The sequence below is a fragment of the Crinia signifera genome, unplaced genomic scaffold (assembly GCF_055691185.1).
Source record: "Crinia signifera unplaced genomic scaffold, ASM5569118v1 HAP2_SCAFFOLD_323, whole genome shotgun sequence".
In the NCBI taxonomy this organism is placed as follows: Eukaryota; Metazoa; Chordata; class Amphibia; order Anura; family Myobatrachidae; genus Crinia; species Crinia signifera.
The window spans coordinates 5,886-20,633 of NW_028142216.1; the positions used below are offsets into that span (position 1 = coordinate 5,886).

The window sequence follows — 14,748 nt, forward strand, 5'->3', positions numbered from 1 at the left end:
CAGTTTCAATCCTGCCACATCTACTAACACCCAACCAAACCAGCTGACACCAAAATACAGAGGGCCCAATTATAACTTTGGCAATAGTGCTGCTAGTAGTGACCCGCCAATCCTAGAGTCCCCAGAGTTTTCCGTGTACCGGAATTTGAGCTAAGTTTTCAACTTTTAGTCTTAAAATATTGTTCCAAAATGTTGCACTTTACTTTTTTTTCAAATCTTTCAAAAGGTTGCACTGATGTTTTTATAGTCTTTAGAAAGGTTGCACTTTATTGCTTAATATTTGTGTGATTCTCTATATAGGAGCAGTCACCATACAGTTCTATTTTATAATGTGTCCTATGACGTTAAACTGTATGGGCACAAAGTTTTACAATTGTTCTCTATTCCCAGTTGGACTCTCATATCTTGGTCTTTAATTATGAATAATATCTATAAACAAGATGTGTAATGTATGTACAGTTTGATGCATATTTTCATTATAAAGCAAACAACTGGAAGATTTCTGTCTGAGTTTTATTTTAAATCATTGAGGGAAGGTTTGCTGCAATGGTGGCCCTGATTCTTTCTGCACTGCCAACATGCTCACCCTCATAATCTGCTGCTTCTGGATTGCCCCCTGAGTCCTGCACATTCCACTCTGGAAGAAAGTGGTCCTTTTGTATTTCACAAATGTTATGTAGAATACAGCAGGTTGCAACTACGTGGGGCATCAACTGTAGGTCCACATCGTTCCTCTTCATCAGGCAGCGCCAACGTCCTTTTAACCGGCCAAAGGCATTTTCCACTACCATACGAGCAGAACTTAGGGTGTGGGTGTAGGTTATCTTTTCCGTGGACAACTCAACATTTTGTGTGTATCCCTTCATGAGCCAATGTAGTAGAGGGTAAGCAGCATCCCCAATTATGTGGACCGGGATCTCTACTTCATCTATGAAAATAGATTTCTATAAAAAAAAAAAAAATATATCGATTGTCACTATTTATACAAAGCAGCCTTAAGTGTATAGTTACTATAAAGAAATATTACACGTCTAAACCACACACGTCTAAAACCACAGTAGAATAAAAAACATGGGCCCATCACACCTGATCCTGTCCTTGCAAGATTGCAATCACCTGCGATGAGCTAATTGTAAATGTTTTAAAAAAAAGGGTATTACCACAGGTGATAGCAATCATGCATGGAGAGGAACAGGCAGGCAAGTCTGGTCCATCAGAGAAAAAAAATGTGTACAATATATTTTTACCTGTCTAGGGAAAAGCCATCCCCCACGCTTGTCCTCACCAATCTCATACAGCTGAGAGTTAGCAAACACTCTAGCATCGTGTGCACGCCCAGGCCAGCCAATAAAGACATCTGTAAAACTAAATGGGGGAAAAAAATATTTTTAATCGTGAGAGCTATTAAAATTCATTTACAAAGGTTCCTAATATGGAAACTGTAAATATGTACATACCGGTATTGGTGGTCCACAACAGCCTGAAGTATAATAGAATGCCACCCTTTCCTGTTAAAGTAGTCCGCAGGGTTGTCACGGGGAGCAATGATGGGGATATGAGTCCCATCTATAGCACCTGCACACTGCGGGTAACCACGCCTCTGGAAGCCTTGGATGGTGTCATCAAGGCGCTGTCCTTCCGGCAAACAGATGAACCGCTGGTACAGGGTATCCACAAAGGCCTGTGTCACCTGGTAAATGATCCTGCAGACAGTGGCAATACCGACTCCAAACAAACAGGAGATTGTGCGGTACTCCCCAGGGGTAGCATACCACCAAATGGCAATGGCTAATCTCCGCATTGGGCTGATGGGCCGACGGTAGTGGGTGGTCTGCATAGTCAGGACTGGTCCAAGTAGATCCAAGATATAATAGAAGGTAGCACGTGACATCCTGAAGTGGGCCATCCACTGCTCCTCCTGAAAAGATTCCACGGTCTGCATGAAAGCTTCTCCGTGGCACCGGTCTCTGACCCAGATCCTGCGATCCCGCATGGTCGTCAGCCGCAAAATCGAGGTAAGGCTAGATGATATCAGCGCTCTCCTGCGGCACAAATATTGGTGCCGAGATCTAGACCTCTCAGCCAAGAATTGTGCTCTCCTACTCCAAGTGTGAAGCAAGTAGCACAGGGTGAGAAGCTGCTTCAAACTCTCTATTGCAGAAAAGTACAGCACAAACTGCAACACAGCTACTCCGTCTGCCATCTTTGCTGCAATGCTGGGAGCAGAACCCACCCCCTCCCTTTTCCCTTTCTTGTGACCTCATCTCAAACAGCCCAAAGGTCCATTTTTAATGACACCAGCAAGGAAAGACAGGGCTGATCCGTTTTCAGTGTGAAAGGGCCTTACCCGGGATTAACCCGGATTGAAGTGCAGTGTAAATGGGGTCTGAGGCAGGGCATGCCCTGGCAATATCCCGTGTTCGATTTCCCGGGTCCTATCCGGTATTCTGGTGTAAAAGTGGTATTAGTAGATTAAAACTGAAATAGGCAGGATATAATGGTGTGGCTGAGAGACTATATTATAGTGAGTGCACGCCTGATTGGCGGTGTTAGACATGCCCAATAGGTGGTGCAAGGCACACCTCTTTGACAGTGCACCCCCTAATAAAATGTGCTGCGCACACCTATGACAGTGATGGCTTTATGTGTAATGGGCATTATGTGTAATGGGCATTACGGTGTGTGGCATTATGTTTAATTAGCATTACAGTGATGGCTTTATGTGTAATGGGCATTATGTGTAATTGGGCATTACGGTGTGGCATTACGGTGTGTGGCATTATGTTTAATTAGCATTACAGTGATGGCTTTATGTGAAATGGGCATTACGGTGTGTGGCATTATGTGTAATGGGCATTATGGTGTGTGGCATTATGTGTAATGGGCATTACGGTGTGTGGCATTATGTGTAATGGGCATTACGGTGTGTGGCATTATGTGTAATGGGCATTACGGTGTGTGGCATTATGTGTAATGGGCATTATGGTGTGTGGCGTTATATGTAATGGGCATTACAGTGTAAATTTTTGTAACGCGCGGGTACTTTCCCCTTTTCTGTTGTATTTGTGTGTGTGTGTGTGTGTGGGGGGGGGGTATTGTTTAATCCTGGCTGCATACTAGAGGGAAGAGGGTAGGGTGGTGAAATGATGGCGATGGACCACTTGCTTGTTTTGCCCCCCAGGGTGAAAGTTGCCAGCCAGCCCCTGCTCTGCAGTATCAGAGCGTGACGGGTCTGGTGCCCGCTAGGCACCCCCCCCCCCCTGTCGGGCGGGCGGAGGAGGGGGGGGGGCGGCGGGCGATTTGTGGGTTGCCTAGGGAGCTGGCAGGGCTTGCACCGGCCCTGACGGCACGGCTTTTAAGCTGTGCGGTATATTCCCGTCCGGCGGCACCCGGCACAGTGTGAAATGGCCGCACATCAGATCAACTTTCATCCAACCATCCATGTAGATGTTTGGATGGAATAAAAATCTGGTGCTGGATTGGAGCAAATGTCATTTGTAATTCAGTAATTTGCTCAGAGAATCTGGAAACGGACAAAACCTGTCGCTCAGACAATGTACTGTGGTTGTATCTGGTTGATTTAAATAATTTCACTGAATGTTTTTGTCCATTTTTCTGGGTTTGTGAGGAAATTGCTCATTGTCATTTGCTCCCATCCAGTACAGTGGTTGGATGGTTGGATGGTGTGTGGCCGGCATTACTGTGTCAGAGGCAGCAGTGATACCATGTAGAAGGAAATGATGTCACCACAGTAGAATGAGGACGGGTGCTGCTATAGCTAAAGTGAAACTTGTTGTCACGTGACCTGCTGTTGCCCCGCCCACCAGATCACATGACCTCCACGGCAGCAGCAGCAGCAGCAGCTTTCTTCCTGTCATTCAGTTTGGAGACTTTCACGGTAGTTATCCCTGTTCTATCTATATACTGCGCTGTGTGTGACTATATATCCTGTATACATCTATATACTGCGCTGTGTGTGACTATATATCCTGTATACATCTATATACTGCACTGTGTGTGACTATATATCCTGTATACATCTATATACTGCGCTGTGTGTGACTATATATCCTGTATACATCTATATACTGCGCTGTGTGTGACTATATATCCTGTATACATCTATATACTGCGCTGTGTGTGACTATATATCCTGTATACATCTATATACTGCGCTGTGTGTGACTATATATCCTGTATACATCTATATACTGCACTGTGTGTGACTATATATCCTGTATACATCTATATACTGCGCTGTGTGTGACTATATATCCTGTATACATCTATATACTGCACTGTGTGTGACTATATATCCTGTATACATCTATATACTGCACTGTGTGTGACTATATATCCTGTATACATCTATATACTGCACTGTGTGTGACTATATATCCTGTATACATCTATATACTGTGCTGTGTGTGACTATATATCCTGTATACATCTATATACTGTGCTGTGTGTGACTATATATCCTGTATACATCTATATACTGCACTGTGTGTGACTATATATCCTGTATACATCTATATACTGCGCTGTGTGTGACTATATATCCTGTATACATCTATATACTGCGCTGTGTGTGACTATATATCCTGTATACATCTATATACTGCGCTGTGTGTGACTATATATCCTGTATACATCTATATACTGCGCTGTGTGTGACTATATATCCTGTATACATCTATATACTGCACTGTGTGTGACTATATATCCTGTATACATCTATATACTGCGCTGTGTGTGACTATATATCCTGTATACATCTATATACTGTGCTGTGTGTGACTATATATCCTGTATACATCTATATACTGCGCTGTGTGTGACTATGTGTCCTGTATACATCTATATACTGCGCTGTGTGTGACTATATATCCTGTATACATCTATATACTGCGCTGTGTGTGACTATGTATCCTGTATACATCTATATACTGCGCTGTGTGTGACTATATATCCTGTATACATCTATATACTGCGCTGTGTGTGACTATGTGTCCTGTTCTATCTATATACTGCGCTGTGTGTGACTATATATCCTGTATACATCTATATACTGCGCTGTGTGTGACTATATATCCTGTATACATCTATATACTGCACTGTGTGTGACTATATATCCTGTATACATCTATATACTGCGCTGTGTGTGACTATATATCCTGTATACATCTATATACTGCGCTGTGTGTGACTATATATCCTGTATACATCTATATACTGCGCTGTGTGTGACTATATATCCTGTATACATCTATATACTGCGCTGTGTGTGACTATATATCCTGTATACATCTATATACTGCGCTGTGTGTGACTATATATCCTGTATACATCTATATACTGCGCTGTGTGTGACTATATATCCTGTATACATCTATATACTGCGCTGTGTGTGACTATATATCCTGTATACATCTATATACTGCGCTGTGTGTGACTATATATCCTGTATACATCTATATACTGCGCTGTGTGTGACTATATATCCTGTATACATCTATATACTGCGCTGTGTGTGACTATATATCCTGTATACATCTATATACTGCGCTGTGTGTGACTATATATCCTGTATACATCTATATACTGCACTGTGTGTGACTATATATCCTGTATACATCTATATACTGCGCTGTGTGTGACTATATATCCTGTATACATCTATATACTGCACTGTGTGTGACTATATATCCTGTATACATCTATATACTGCGCTGTGTGTGACTATATATCCTGTATACATCTATATACTGCGCTGTGTGTGACTATATATCCTGTATACATCTATATACTGCACTGTGTGTGACTATATATCCTGTATACATCTATATACTGCGCTGTGTGTGACTATATATCCTGTATACATCTATATACTGCACTGTGTGTGACTATATATCCTGTATACATCTATATACTGCGCTGTGTGTGACTATATATCCTGTATACATCTATATACTGCGCTGTGTGTGACTATATATCCTGTATACATCTATATACTGCGCTGTGTGTGACTATATATCCTGTATACATCTATATACTGCGCTGTGTGTGACTATATATCCTGTATACATCTATATACTGCGCTGTGTGTGACTATATATCCTGTATACATCTATATACTGTGCTGTGTGTGACTATATATCCTGTATACATCTATATACTGCGCTGTGTGTGACTATGTGTCCTGTATACATCTATATACTGCGCTGTGTGTGACTATATATCCTGTATACATCTATATACTGCGCTGTGTGTGACTATGTATCCTGTATACATCTATATACTGCGCTGTGTGTGACTATATATCCTGTATACATCTATATACTGCGCTGTGTGTGACTATGTGTCCTGTTCTATCTATATACTGCGCTGTGTGTGACTATATATCCTGTTCTATCTATATACTGCGCTGTGTGTGACTATATATCCTGTTCTATCTATATACTGTGCTGTGTGTGACTATATATCCTGTATACATCTATATACTGCGCTGTGTGTGACTATATATCCTGTTCTATCTATATACTGCGCTGTGTGTGACTATATATCCTGTTCTATCTATATACTGCGCTGTGTGTGACTATGTATCCTGTATACATCTATATACTGCACTGTGTGTGACTATATATATCCTGTATACATCTATATACTGCGCTGTGTGTGACTATATATCCTGTATACTCTATATACTGCACTGTGTGTGACTATGTGTCCTGTATACATCTATATACTGCGCTGTGTGTGACTATGTGTCCTGTATACATCTATATACTGCGCTGTGTGTGACTATATATCCTGTATACATCTATATACTGCGCTGTGTGTGACTGTGTCCTGTATACATCTATATACTGCGCTGTGTGTGACTATATATCCTGTATACATCTATATACTGCGCTGTGTGTGACTATATATATCCTGTATACATCTATATACTGCGCTGTGTGTGACTATATATATATATATATATATATCCTGTATACATCTATATACTGCGCTGTGTGTGACTATGTGTCCTGTATACATCTATATACTGCGCTGTGTGTGACTATGTGTCCTGTATACATCTATATACTGCGCTGTGTGTGACTATATGTCCTGTATACATCTATATACTGCGCTGTGTGTGACTATATGTCCTGTATACATCTATATACTGCGCTGTGTGTGACTATATATCCTGAATACATCTATATACTGCGCTGTGTGTGACTATGTATCCTGTATACATCTATATACTGCGCTGTGTGTGACTATATATCCTGTATATATCTATATACTGCGCTGTGTGTGACTATGTGTCCTGTATACATCTATATACTGCGCTGTGTGTGACTATGTGTCCTGTATACATCTATATACTGCGCTGTGTGTGACTATGTATCCTGTATACATCTATATACTGCGCTGTGTGTGACTATGTGTCCTGTATACATCTATATACTGCGCTGTGTGTGACTATATGTCCTGTATACATCTATATACTGCGCTGTGTGTGACTATATCCTGTATACATCTATATACTGCGCTGTGTGTGACTATATGTCCTGTATACATCTATATACTGCGCTGTGTGTGACTATGTATCCTGTATACATCTATATACTGCACTGTGTGTGACTGTGTCCTGTATACATCTATATACTGCACTGTGTGTGTGACTATATATCCTGTATACATCTATATACTGTGCTGTGTGTGACTATATATCCTGTATACATCTATATACTGCGCTGTGTGTGACTATATATATATATATATATATATATATATATATATATATCCTGTAGACATCTATATACTGCGCTGTGTGTGACTATATATCCTGTAGACATCCATATTCTGCGCTGTGTGACTATATATCCTGTATACATCTATATACTGCACTGTGTGTGACTATATATATATATATCCTGTAGACATCTATATACTGCGCTGTGTGTGACTATGTATCCTGTATACATCTATATACAGCGCTGTGTGTGACTATGTATCCTGTATACATCTATATACTGCGCTGTGTGTGACTATGTATCCTGTATACATCTATATACTGCGCTGTGTGTGACTATATATCCTGTATACATCTATATACTGTGCTGTGTGTGACTATGTGTCCTGTATATATCTATATACTGCGCTGTGTGTGACTATATATCCTGTATACATCTATATACTGCGCTGTGTGTAACTATATATCCTGTATACATCTATATACTGCGCTGTGTGTGACTATGGGCCTTCTTCTAGTTCACTTTTTCTGACAAAATCCTTCTTAGATGGACAAAACCATGTGCACTGCAGGGGGGCAGATGTAAAATGTGCAGAGAGAATTAGATTTGGGTGAGTTATTTTGTTTCTGTGCAGGGTAAATACTGGCTGCTTTATTTTTACACTGCAATATAGATCTCACTTTGAAGTAAAAACCCACCCAAATCTAATTCTCTCTGCACAAGTTACATCTGCCCCACCTGCAGTGCACATGGTTTTGTCCATCTAAGAAGGATTTTGTCAGAGTGAACTAGGATAAGGCCCAATATATCCTGTATACATCTATATACTGCGCTGTGTGTGACTATATATCCTGTATACATCTATATACTGCGCTGTGTGTGACTATATATCCTGTATACATCTATATACTGCGCTGTGTGTGACTATATATCCTGTATACATCTATATACTGCGCTGTGTGTAACTATTTCCTCTACCTCCCCATGGCAGCTGACATATGGGTTTGCTCCTCATTAGGTAGATCTGGAAAGGAAAAGTAAAGACACTGCCCCTACAAGGCTATGGGGGAAATTTACTAAAGGAAATTTGTAAAAAAAAATAGGTGTATTTGTATCCAGAAATACACTTATTTTTGACATTTACTATCCGGCCAATACGGCAATTCGTAGTCGTATTGATGTGCTATCAATACGAATACGAATTGCTGTATTTTCGGGATAGTAAATGTCAAAAATTAAGTGTATTTCTGGATACAAATACACCTATTTTTTACAAATTTCCTTTAGTAAATTTCCCACCTATGTGTCTTTTTTTTTTTTTCCCCTTTCCAGGTTGAGGAGGCTTACCCTGTGAAGAGGCTGCAGCCTTCCCCACTGCCTAGTGCAGTAAGGGGTTTAGGCAGGAATCTACTAGGGGTCTCCCGCTGCCGAGTGTAGTGGGGATAACAGGCTCGCTGCCGCTGCCTAGTACAGTTGGGCGTTTTAATGTCCATTTGGCGGAATACTCTCCCCCCTGACGCATTTTTTTACCTGCAAAATATTGGGTCCCCCAGCTGTGGCATCAGGATAGTCTCAGCGTATAGCTCCGGTGCCTGGGCTGTGCGCGCGGGTCGCGGCGTCTGATGTCAGTGGCGTCGCGCTTAAGTGACCGGCGCACTCGTCAGGCGTCTGGAGAAAGCACAGAGAGGCCTGACGTCATCAGATGGCGCGGGAGCCAGAAAAGCACGGGGAAACAGCGTGTAGATGGCGGAAGCGCAAGCGGAGGATGGGGGAGCCATTTAGGATCTTATATAAAAGCACTCAGTACTATAATGTACTTTCTGCAGAAGGTCCAGTTGCCAGCAGACCAGGTAAGGCCCTGTATAGCAGCAGCGCTGCTGGGGCCAATGGCTTACTTGGTATCAAACATACTTATGGTTGGTTTCTCTGCCAGTTGGAAAATCTGTAGCAGAGGATGGAGGAAGATAGGAAGCAGCCCTCTAAGTCAGGGTAAGCCGAGGAAGAATTGTGTGTGTAGATATGAGTTAGGAAGACGGCTTATATGCATATATTTTACTTGTAGGTCTGAGACCAGTAAGAAAAGATTGGAGACTAAATCCAAACACAAGAAGCTGTATACTGAAAAATGCTCCCGTGTGATAAACTCCACCAGATAAATGGGCAGGTTCTGTATGTGAGAGATGTAAAGGATCTCAGCTTATGGGGTTGTCACAAATGGCAGATCTAGGTTTTTTAAAGCGGCAATCATTTACACTGCAAAACCAGTTTGATTTTTTCAGTGTAAATGATTGCCGCTTTAAAAAAAACCTGGAGATGTCTGACCAAATCTCTCACTTTCTGATTCTCTCACCTTATTACATTTCACCCCTAGTGTCCATGCTGAAAACAGCATTGGCGGACACTTTCATCACAAAGGATGATTTGACAAAAATGTCACAAAGGCCCAGAGAGGTGTTGTCAGAGGATTCTGAACCAGGAGAGGGTCCTGTTGTTGGTATTGATGATGAGATAGAAGAGGGTGAAGTAACCCAAGACAAACCAGAACTGGACTTGCTTAATAATCTTCTCACGCTAATTAACAAATCACTGAATATTGAAGACCCACAGGAAGAGGGTAAATTGCAGGACCTCTTATTCAAAGTCAAAAAGAAGAAAACAAAAACCTTCCTGCTGTCTAAGACCTTATTAGAAATAGTGGAGGAAGAATGGTCTAACCCCGATAAAAAAGTAGCTGTTCCACTGAGGGTAAATAAGATGTACCCCTTTGATGCAGACCAGGTTAAGATGTGGGAAGTGGCTCCGAAGGTGGATTCGGCTATTGCTAGAATCTCTGGGAAGACCACCCTGCCCTTAGAAGATGCTAACGTGTTTAAGGACGCAATGGAGCGTAAGATGGAGTTGAACCTACGGAAACAAAATGTTACGTCGGGGGCTTCTATCAAGGCCTCATCGGCGATAGCAGTGACTTCGAGGGTACTAAGGTCCTGGTGCCAGGACTTGGAATTGGACCTTTTAGATGGGGTCAAAAGGTCAGAGTTACTTAAGATAATACAAAACATGCAAGTAGCAGTAGAGTTTATATGTGATGCTTCACTCGACACAGTTCGGTTGGCGGCAAGGGCCAATGCTAGTACAGCAGTGGCCAGAAGGGCATTGTGGCTGAAACCCTGGGCAGCGGATGCCCAGTCAAAAAATAAGCTGGTATCACTGCCATTCCAGGTGGAATACCTATTTGGAAAAAAATTAGATGACATCATCTCTAAAATCTCGGGAGGGAAGTCTGTGTGGCTTCCTCAAAATAAAGGGTCTAAAAAAACATTTAATAAAACTCAAAGATTCCAGTCATCAGGCTTCAAGGAAGCTAGGACCTATAGGCCGGGGAGAGGCTATAGGAGACCCTGGTTTGGTGGAAGAAGCTCCTTTCGAAGCCAAAGAGGCAAAGAAGGGAGGTTTGCTTTTCGTCAAATGTCACAATGATGCCAAGGAGAGGGTCGGGGGCAGACTGCTGAAGTTTCGGTCAGTCTGACCCCGATCCACAGAGGACAAATGGGTGAGAGAAGTCATCTCTTCGGGATACAAAATAGAGTTTATAAAGACACCGGGGAAGTGGCTGGAAGACTCGCCCATTCCAAATGAGAAAGAGGAAAGAATAGCCTTAAAGGAAAGTCTAGAATTGATGATTGCACAAGGGGTAGTGATAACAGTGCCCAAAGATCAAGAGAAATTGGGCTGGCAGTCGAGGTTCTTTGTGGTGAGAAAGGCCACAGGGGGATTCAGGACCATCTTAGACCTGAGGAGGCTAAATATGTATGCCAGAACGCAGAAATTCAAGATGGAATCCTTCCGGTCGATACTGCCGGATATAAAGAAGAATGCGTTTCTTTCCACAATAGATCTAAAAGACGCCTATTTGCACATTCCTATCTACCCAGAACCAGGGCTGTGGAGTCGGTAGATAAATGTTCCGACTCCGACCCCGACTCCTCGTACTTCTGACGCCGACTCCTCGACTCCGACTCCTCTGTATTAATATGCAAATGTATTTGATACATTCCTTGAAGGAAAGAAAGGCAACATACATATTATTACTACAGAAACTATAGGCTGGGAAGCCAACAGTCTACTGTATTGAACAGTTTAAGCAAAGGACAAACACAATGAAAACAAAGTTTTATTAATTAAATGGCTGGATAGTAGCAGTAGGCATAAACATCAGGAACCGGAACTTTACCAGTTCAAAGATAAAAAACACATTATTTGGTTGTTTTGGGAACAAAAACAATAGGAAAGGTTCAGAAGTGTGGAGCATGAGTTTGTGACGACAACAAAAATCAACGAGCCACAATCTCCGCTGGTTTGCTTGCTCGTCACCATTAAATTCATGGACACAAGGAACGATTTCTTTACCGAATCATTACTGGCGACGAAAAATAGTGCCTGTACATCAATATGAACCAGCGTAAGGAATGGCTTAGCCAAGGTAAACAAACGACCCCGCGCATGAAACAAGATCTTCATCCGCGTAAAATTATGTTGTGCGTATGGTGGGAGAGCTTGGTTGAATGAATTTTGAGTCTACACCAGGTGATTTCTACCAACGAGGTATTGAAAACCTTATTGAACGTTGGAAATAAGTTGTAAACTACAAGGGAGAATACATTTATAAGTATTGGTGCTCCGAATTGTGCGTTGCGTGCTATATAGTGAAGCACATGAAAAGCATGCTTTTTCACGGTCACTTAACGTGTTCGTTTTGTGGTTATGTGAGGCACTGCATGCATTGGTCTTTATTCTTACAGTAGAGAAGTCATTAATTATAATTTTCGGAGTCAGAGCATTGTTTGCCGACTCCGACTCCAGGTACTCGAAATTTCCTCCGACTCCAACTCCACAGCCCTGCCCAGAACACCAAAAATTCTTAAGGTTCCGACTGGCAGGGGTGACCTACCAATTCACGGCGCTGCCGTTCGGCCTTTCCACGTCACCGAGAACATTCACAAAAGTGCTGATTGTACTCATTGCAAACCTCAGAGAAGAAGGCATAGCAGTATGGGCGTACTTAGACGACCTGCTAGTCATGGCGCAGTCAGCAAAACAAGCGCAAAAACATAGACAGAGTCATAGAGTACCTCAAAGAACACGGCTGGCTCATAAATATAAAAAAAAGTCAATTACAACCGGCAACGACGGTAAAGTATCTGGGGGTCAATGTAGACTCAAAAGCAATGAGAGTGACACTAACACAAGAAAGGAGAGTCAAGTTAAAACAAGAGATCCTGAACTTGTTGGCGAAGAGAGTCGTTCGCTCAGTGGATTGTCTAAGGGTGCTAGGAATCATGTCGGCAGCCCTAGATACAGTAAGTTGGGCAAGGTTCCATACAAGGGGACTACAAAACTGCTTCCTATCCCAGTGGGATGGGGACGGGAAGAATACCGATCAAAAGATTCATCTCTCAAGGAAGGCAAGAGCGGATCTTCATTGGTGGCTAGATGCAGGAAGGCTAGGCCAAGGGAAGTTGTTTGCCTTTGGAGAGCAAGTTATCCTAACAACAGATGCCAGTCAAATAGGCTGGGGAGCAGTTTGCCAAGGATCAGCAGCACAAGGAGAGTGGGCAAAGAGTACCAGTATGCTGCACTCGAATGTGAGAGAGATGAATGCAGTCAAGGAAGCATGTCGGTACTTGCAGTCACATTTATATCAGAAAGATGTAATTATCCGCTCCGACAATCAGATAGTCGTGGCGTACATCAACAGGCAGGGTGGCACAAAAAGCAAAAACCTGATGCTGGCAGTGACACAAGGGATAAACTGGGCGGAACACTGGGTAAAAAGCCTCACGGCAGTCTTTATAGCAGGAAAAAGGAACCAGCTAGAGGTTGTCTAAGCAGGGCACCACTGAAACCAGGAGAATGGGAGTTGTCTCAAGAGGTATTCGTGGAGTTAGTAGACAGATGGGGATGGCCAGAAGTCGATCTGATGGCAACCAGGAGCAACAAGAAGGTGCCCATATTCATTTCAAGGCACTGGGAGCAGGAAACTTGGCAGGTGGATGCACTGATGGCTCAGTGGGGGCAAGGTCTCATGTATGCTTTTCCACCTTTTCCCATCATCTCGAGGCTACTTAACAAGATACAAGGAGGCAACGGTGATAGTAGTTCTCCCCCTATGGCCTGGTTTCAAAAGCTAGTCAGGATGGCGGTGGAAGGGCCATGGAGATTGCCAAACTGCGACGACCTGCTGCGGCAAGGCGAGTATACGCAGCCACAACTGAACAACTGGAACTTAGCGGCATGGCTGCTGAAACCAGAACGCTGGTAAACAAGGGATTCTCTACCAAAGTAATTAATATGTTGTTGAAAGCCAGAAAGAGTTCAACATCTGGGACGTACTATAGAATATGGAAGACATATGTACAATACTGTAGATCAGGAAACAAGGACCCTACAGTGATCCCTACTGTTCTGGAATTTTTGCAAGCTGGGTTAGATAAGAAGCTATCAGTCAGCTCTTTGAAGGTACAGATATCAGCTCTAGGGGCAATTCTGGATAAAAAAAAATTCAGAAAACAAAGATTTGTACAAGCAGCTAAAAGGATAAGACCGACCTTTCGCAACCCGATGACACCCTGGGACCTGAACCTTGTGCTGAATGTCCTAACAGAGAGTCCATTTGAGCCCCTGGAGGAGATAACTATCAAGTGGCTAACGGCCAAGGTCTCGTTCTTAGTGGCCATCACATTAACAAGGAGGGTGCCGGAGCTGCAAGCCCTATGGGCGGAAGAACCGTTTCTGATCTTTTACAAGAATAAAGTAGTATTAAGAACAAATCCACACTTTTTGCCCAAAGTAGTGTCCAATTTTTATATCAATCAGGAAATTGTGCTACCTTCGTTCTGTGCAAACACGGCGAATGACAAATAAAATAAATTTCATAGATTAGATGTGAAAAGAGCTCTGAAGATTTATCTTCAAAGAGTGGAAAGTTGGAGAAGAACAA

General features: G+C 42.5%; 1 protein-coding gene across 1 annotated transcript in view; it reads left to right on the top strand.

Annotated features, from left to right (window-relative positions):
• The first annotated feature begins 3,817 nt into the window (after positions 1-3,817).
• Positions 3,818-14,748, top strand: part of LOC146055092 (sphingomyelin phosphodiesterase 5-like) — a 114,005-nt gene continuing 103,074 nt past the window's right edge. The window contains exon 1 of the mRNA XM_083168196.1: positions 3,818-3,898. The gene's annotated coding sequence lies outside the window, so the exon portion shown is untranslated. The remainder of the gene's footprint in view (positions 3,899-14,748) is intronic.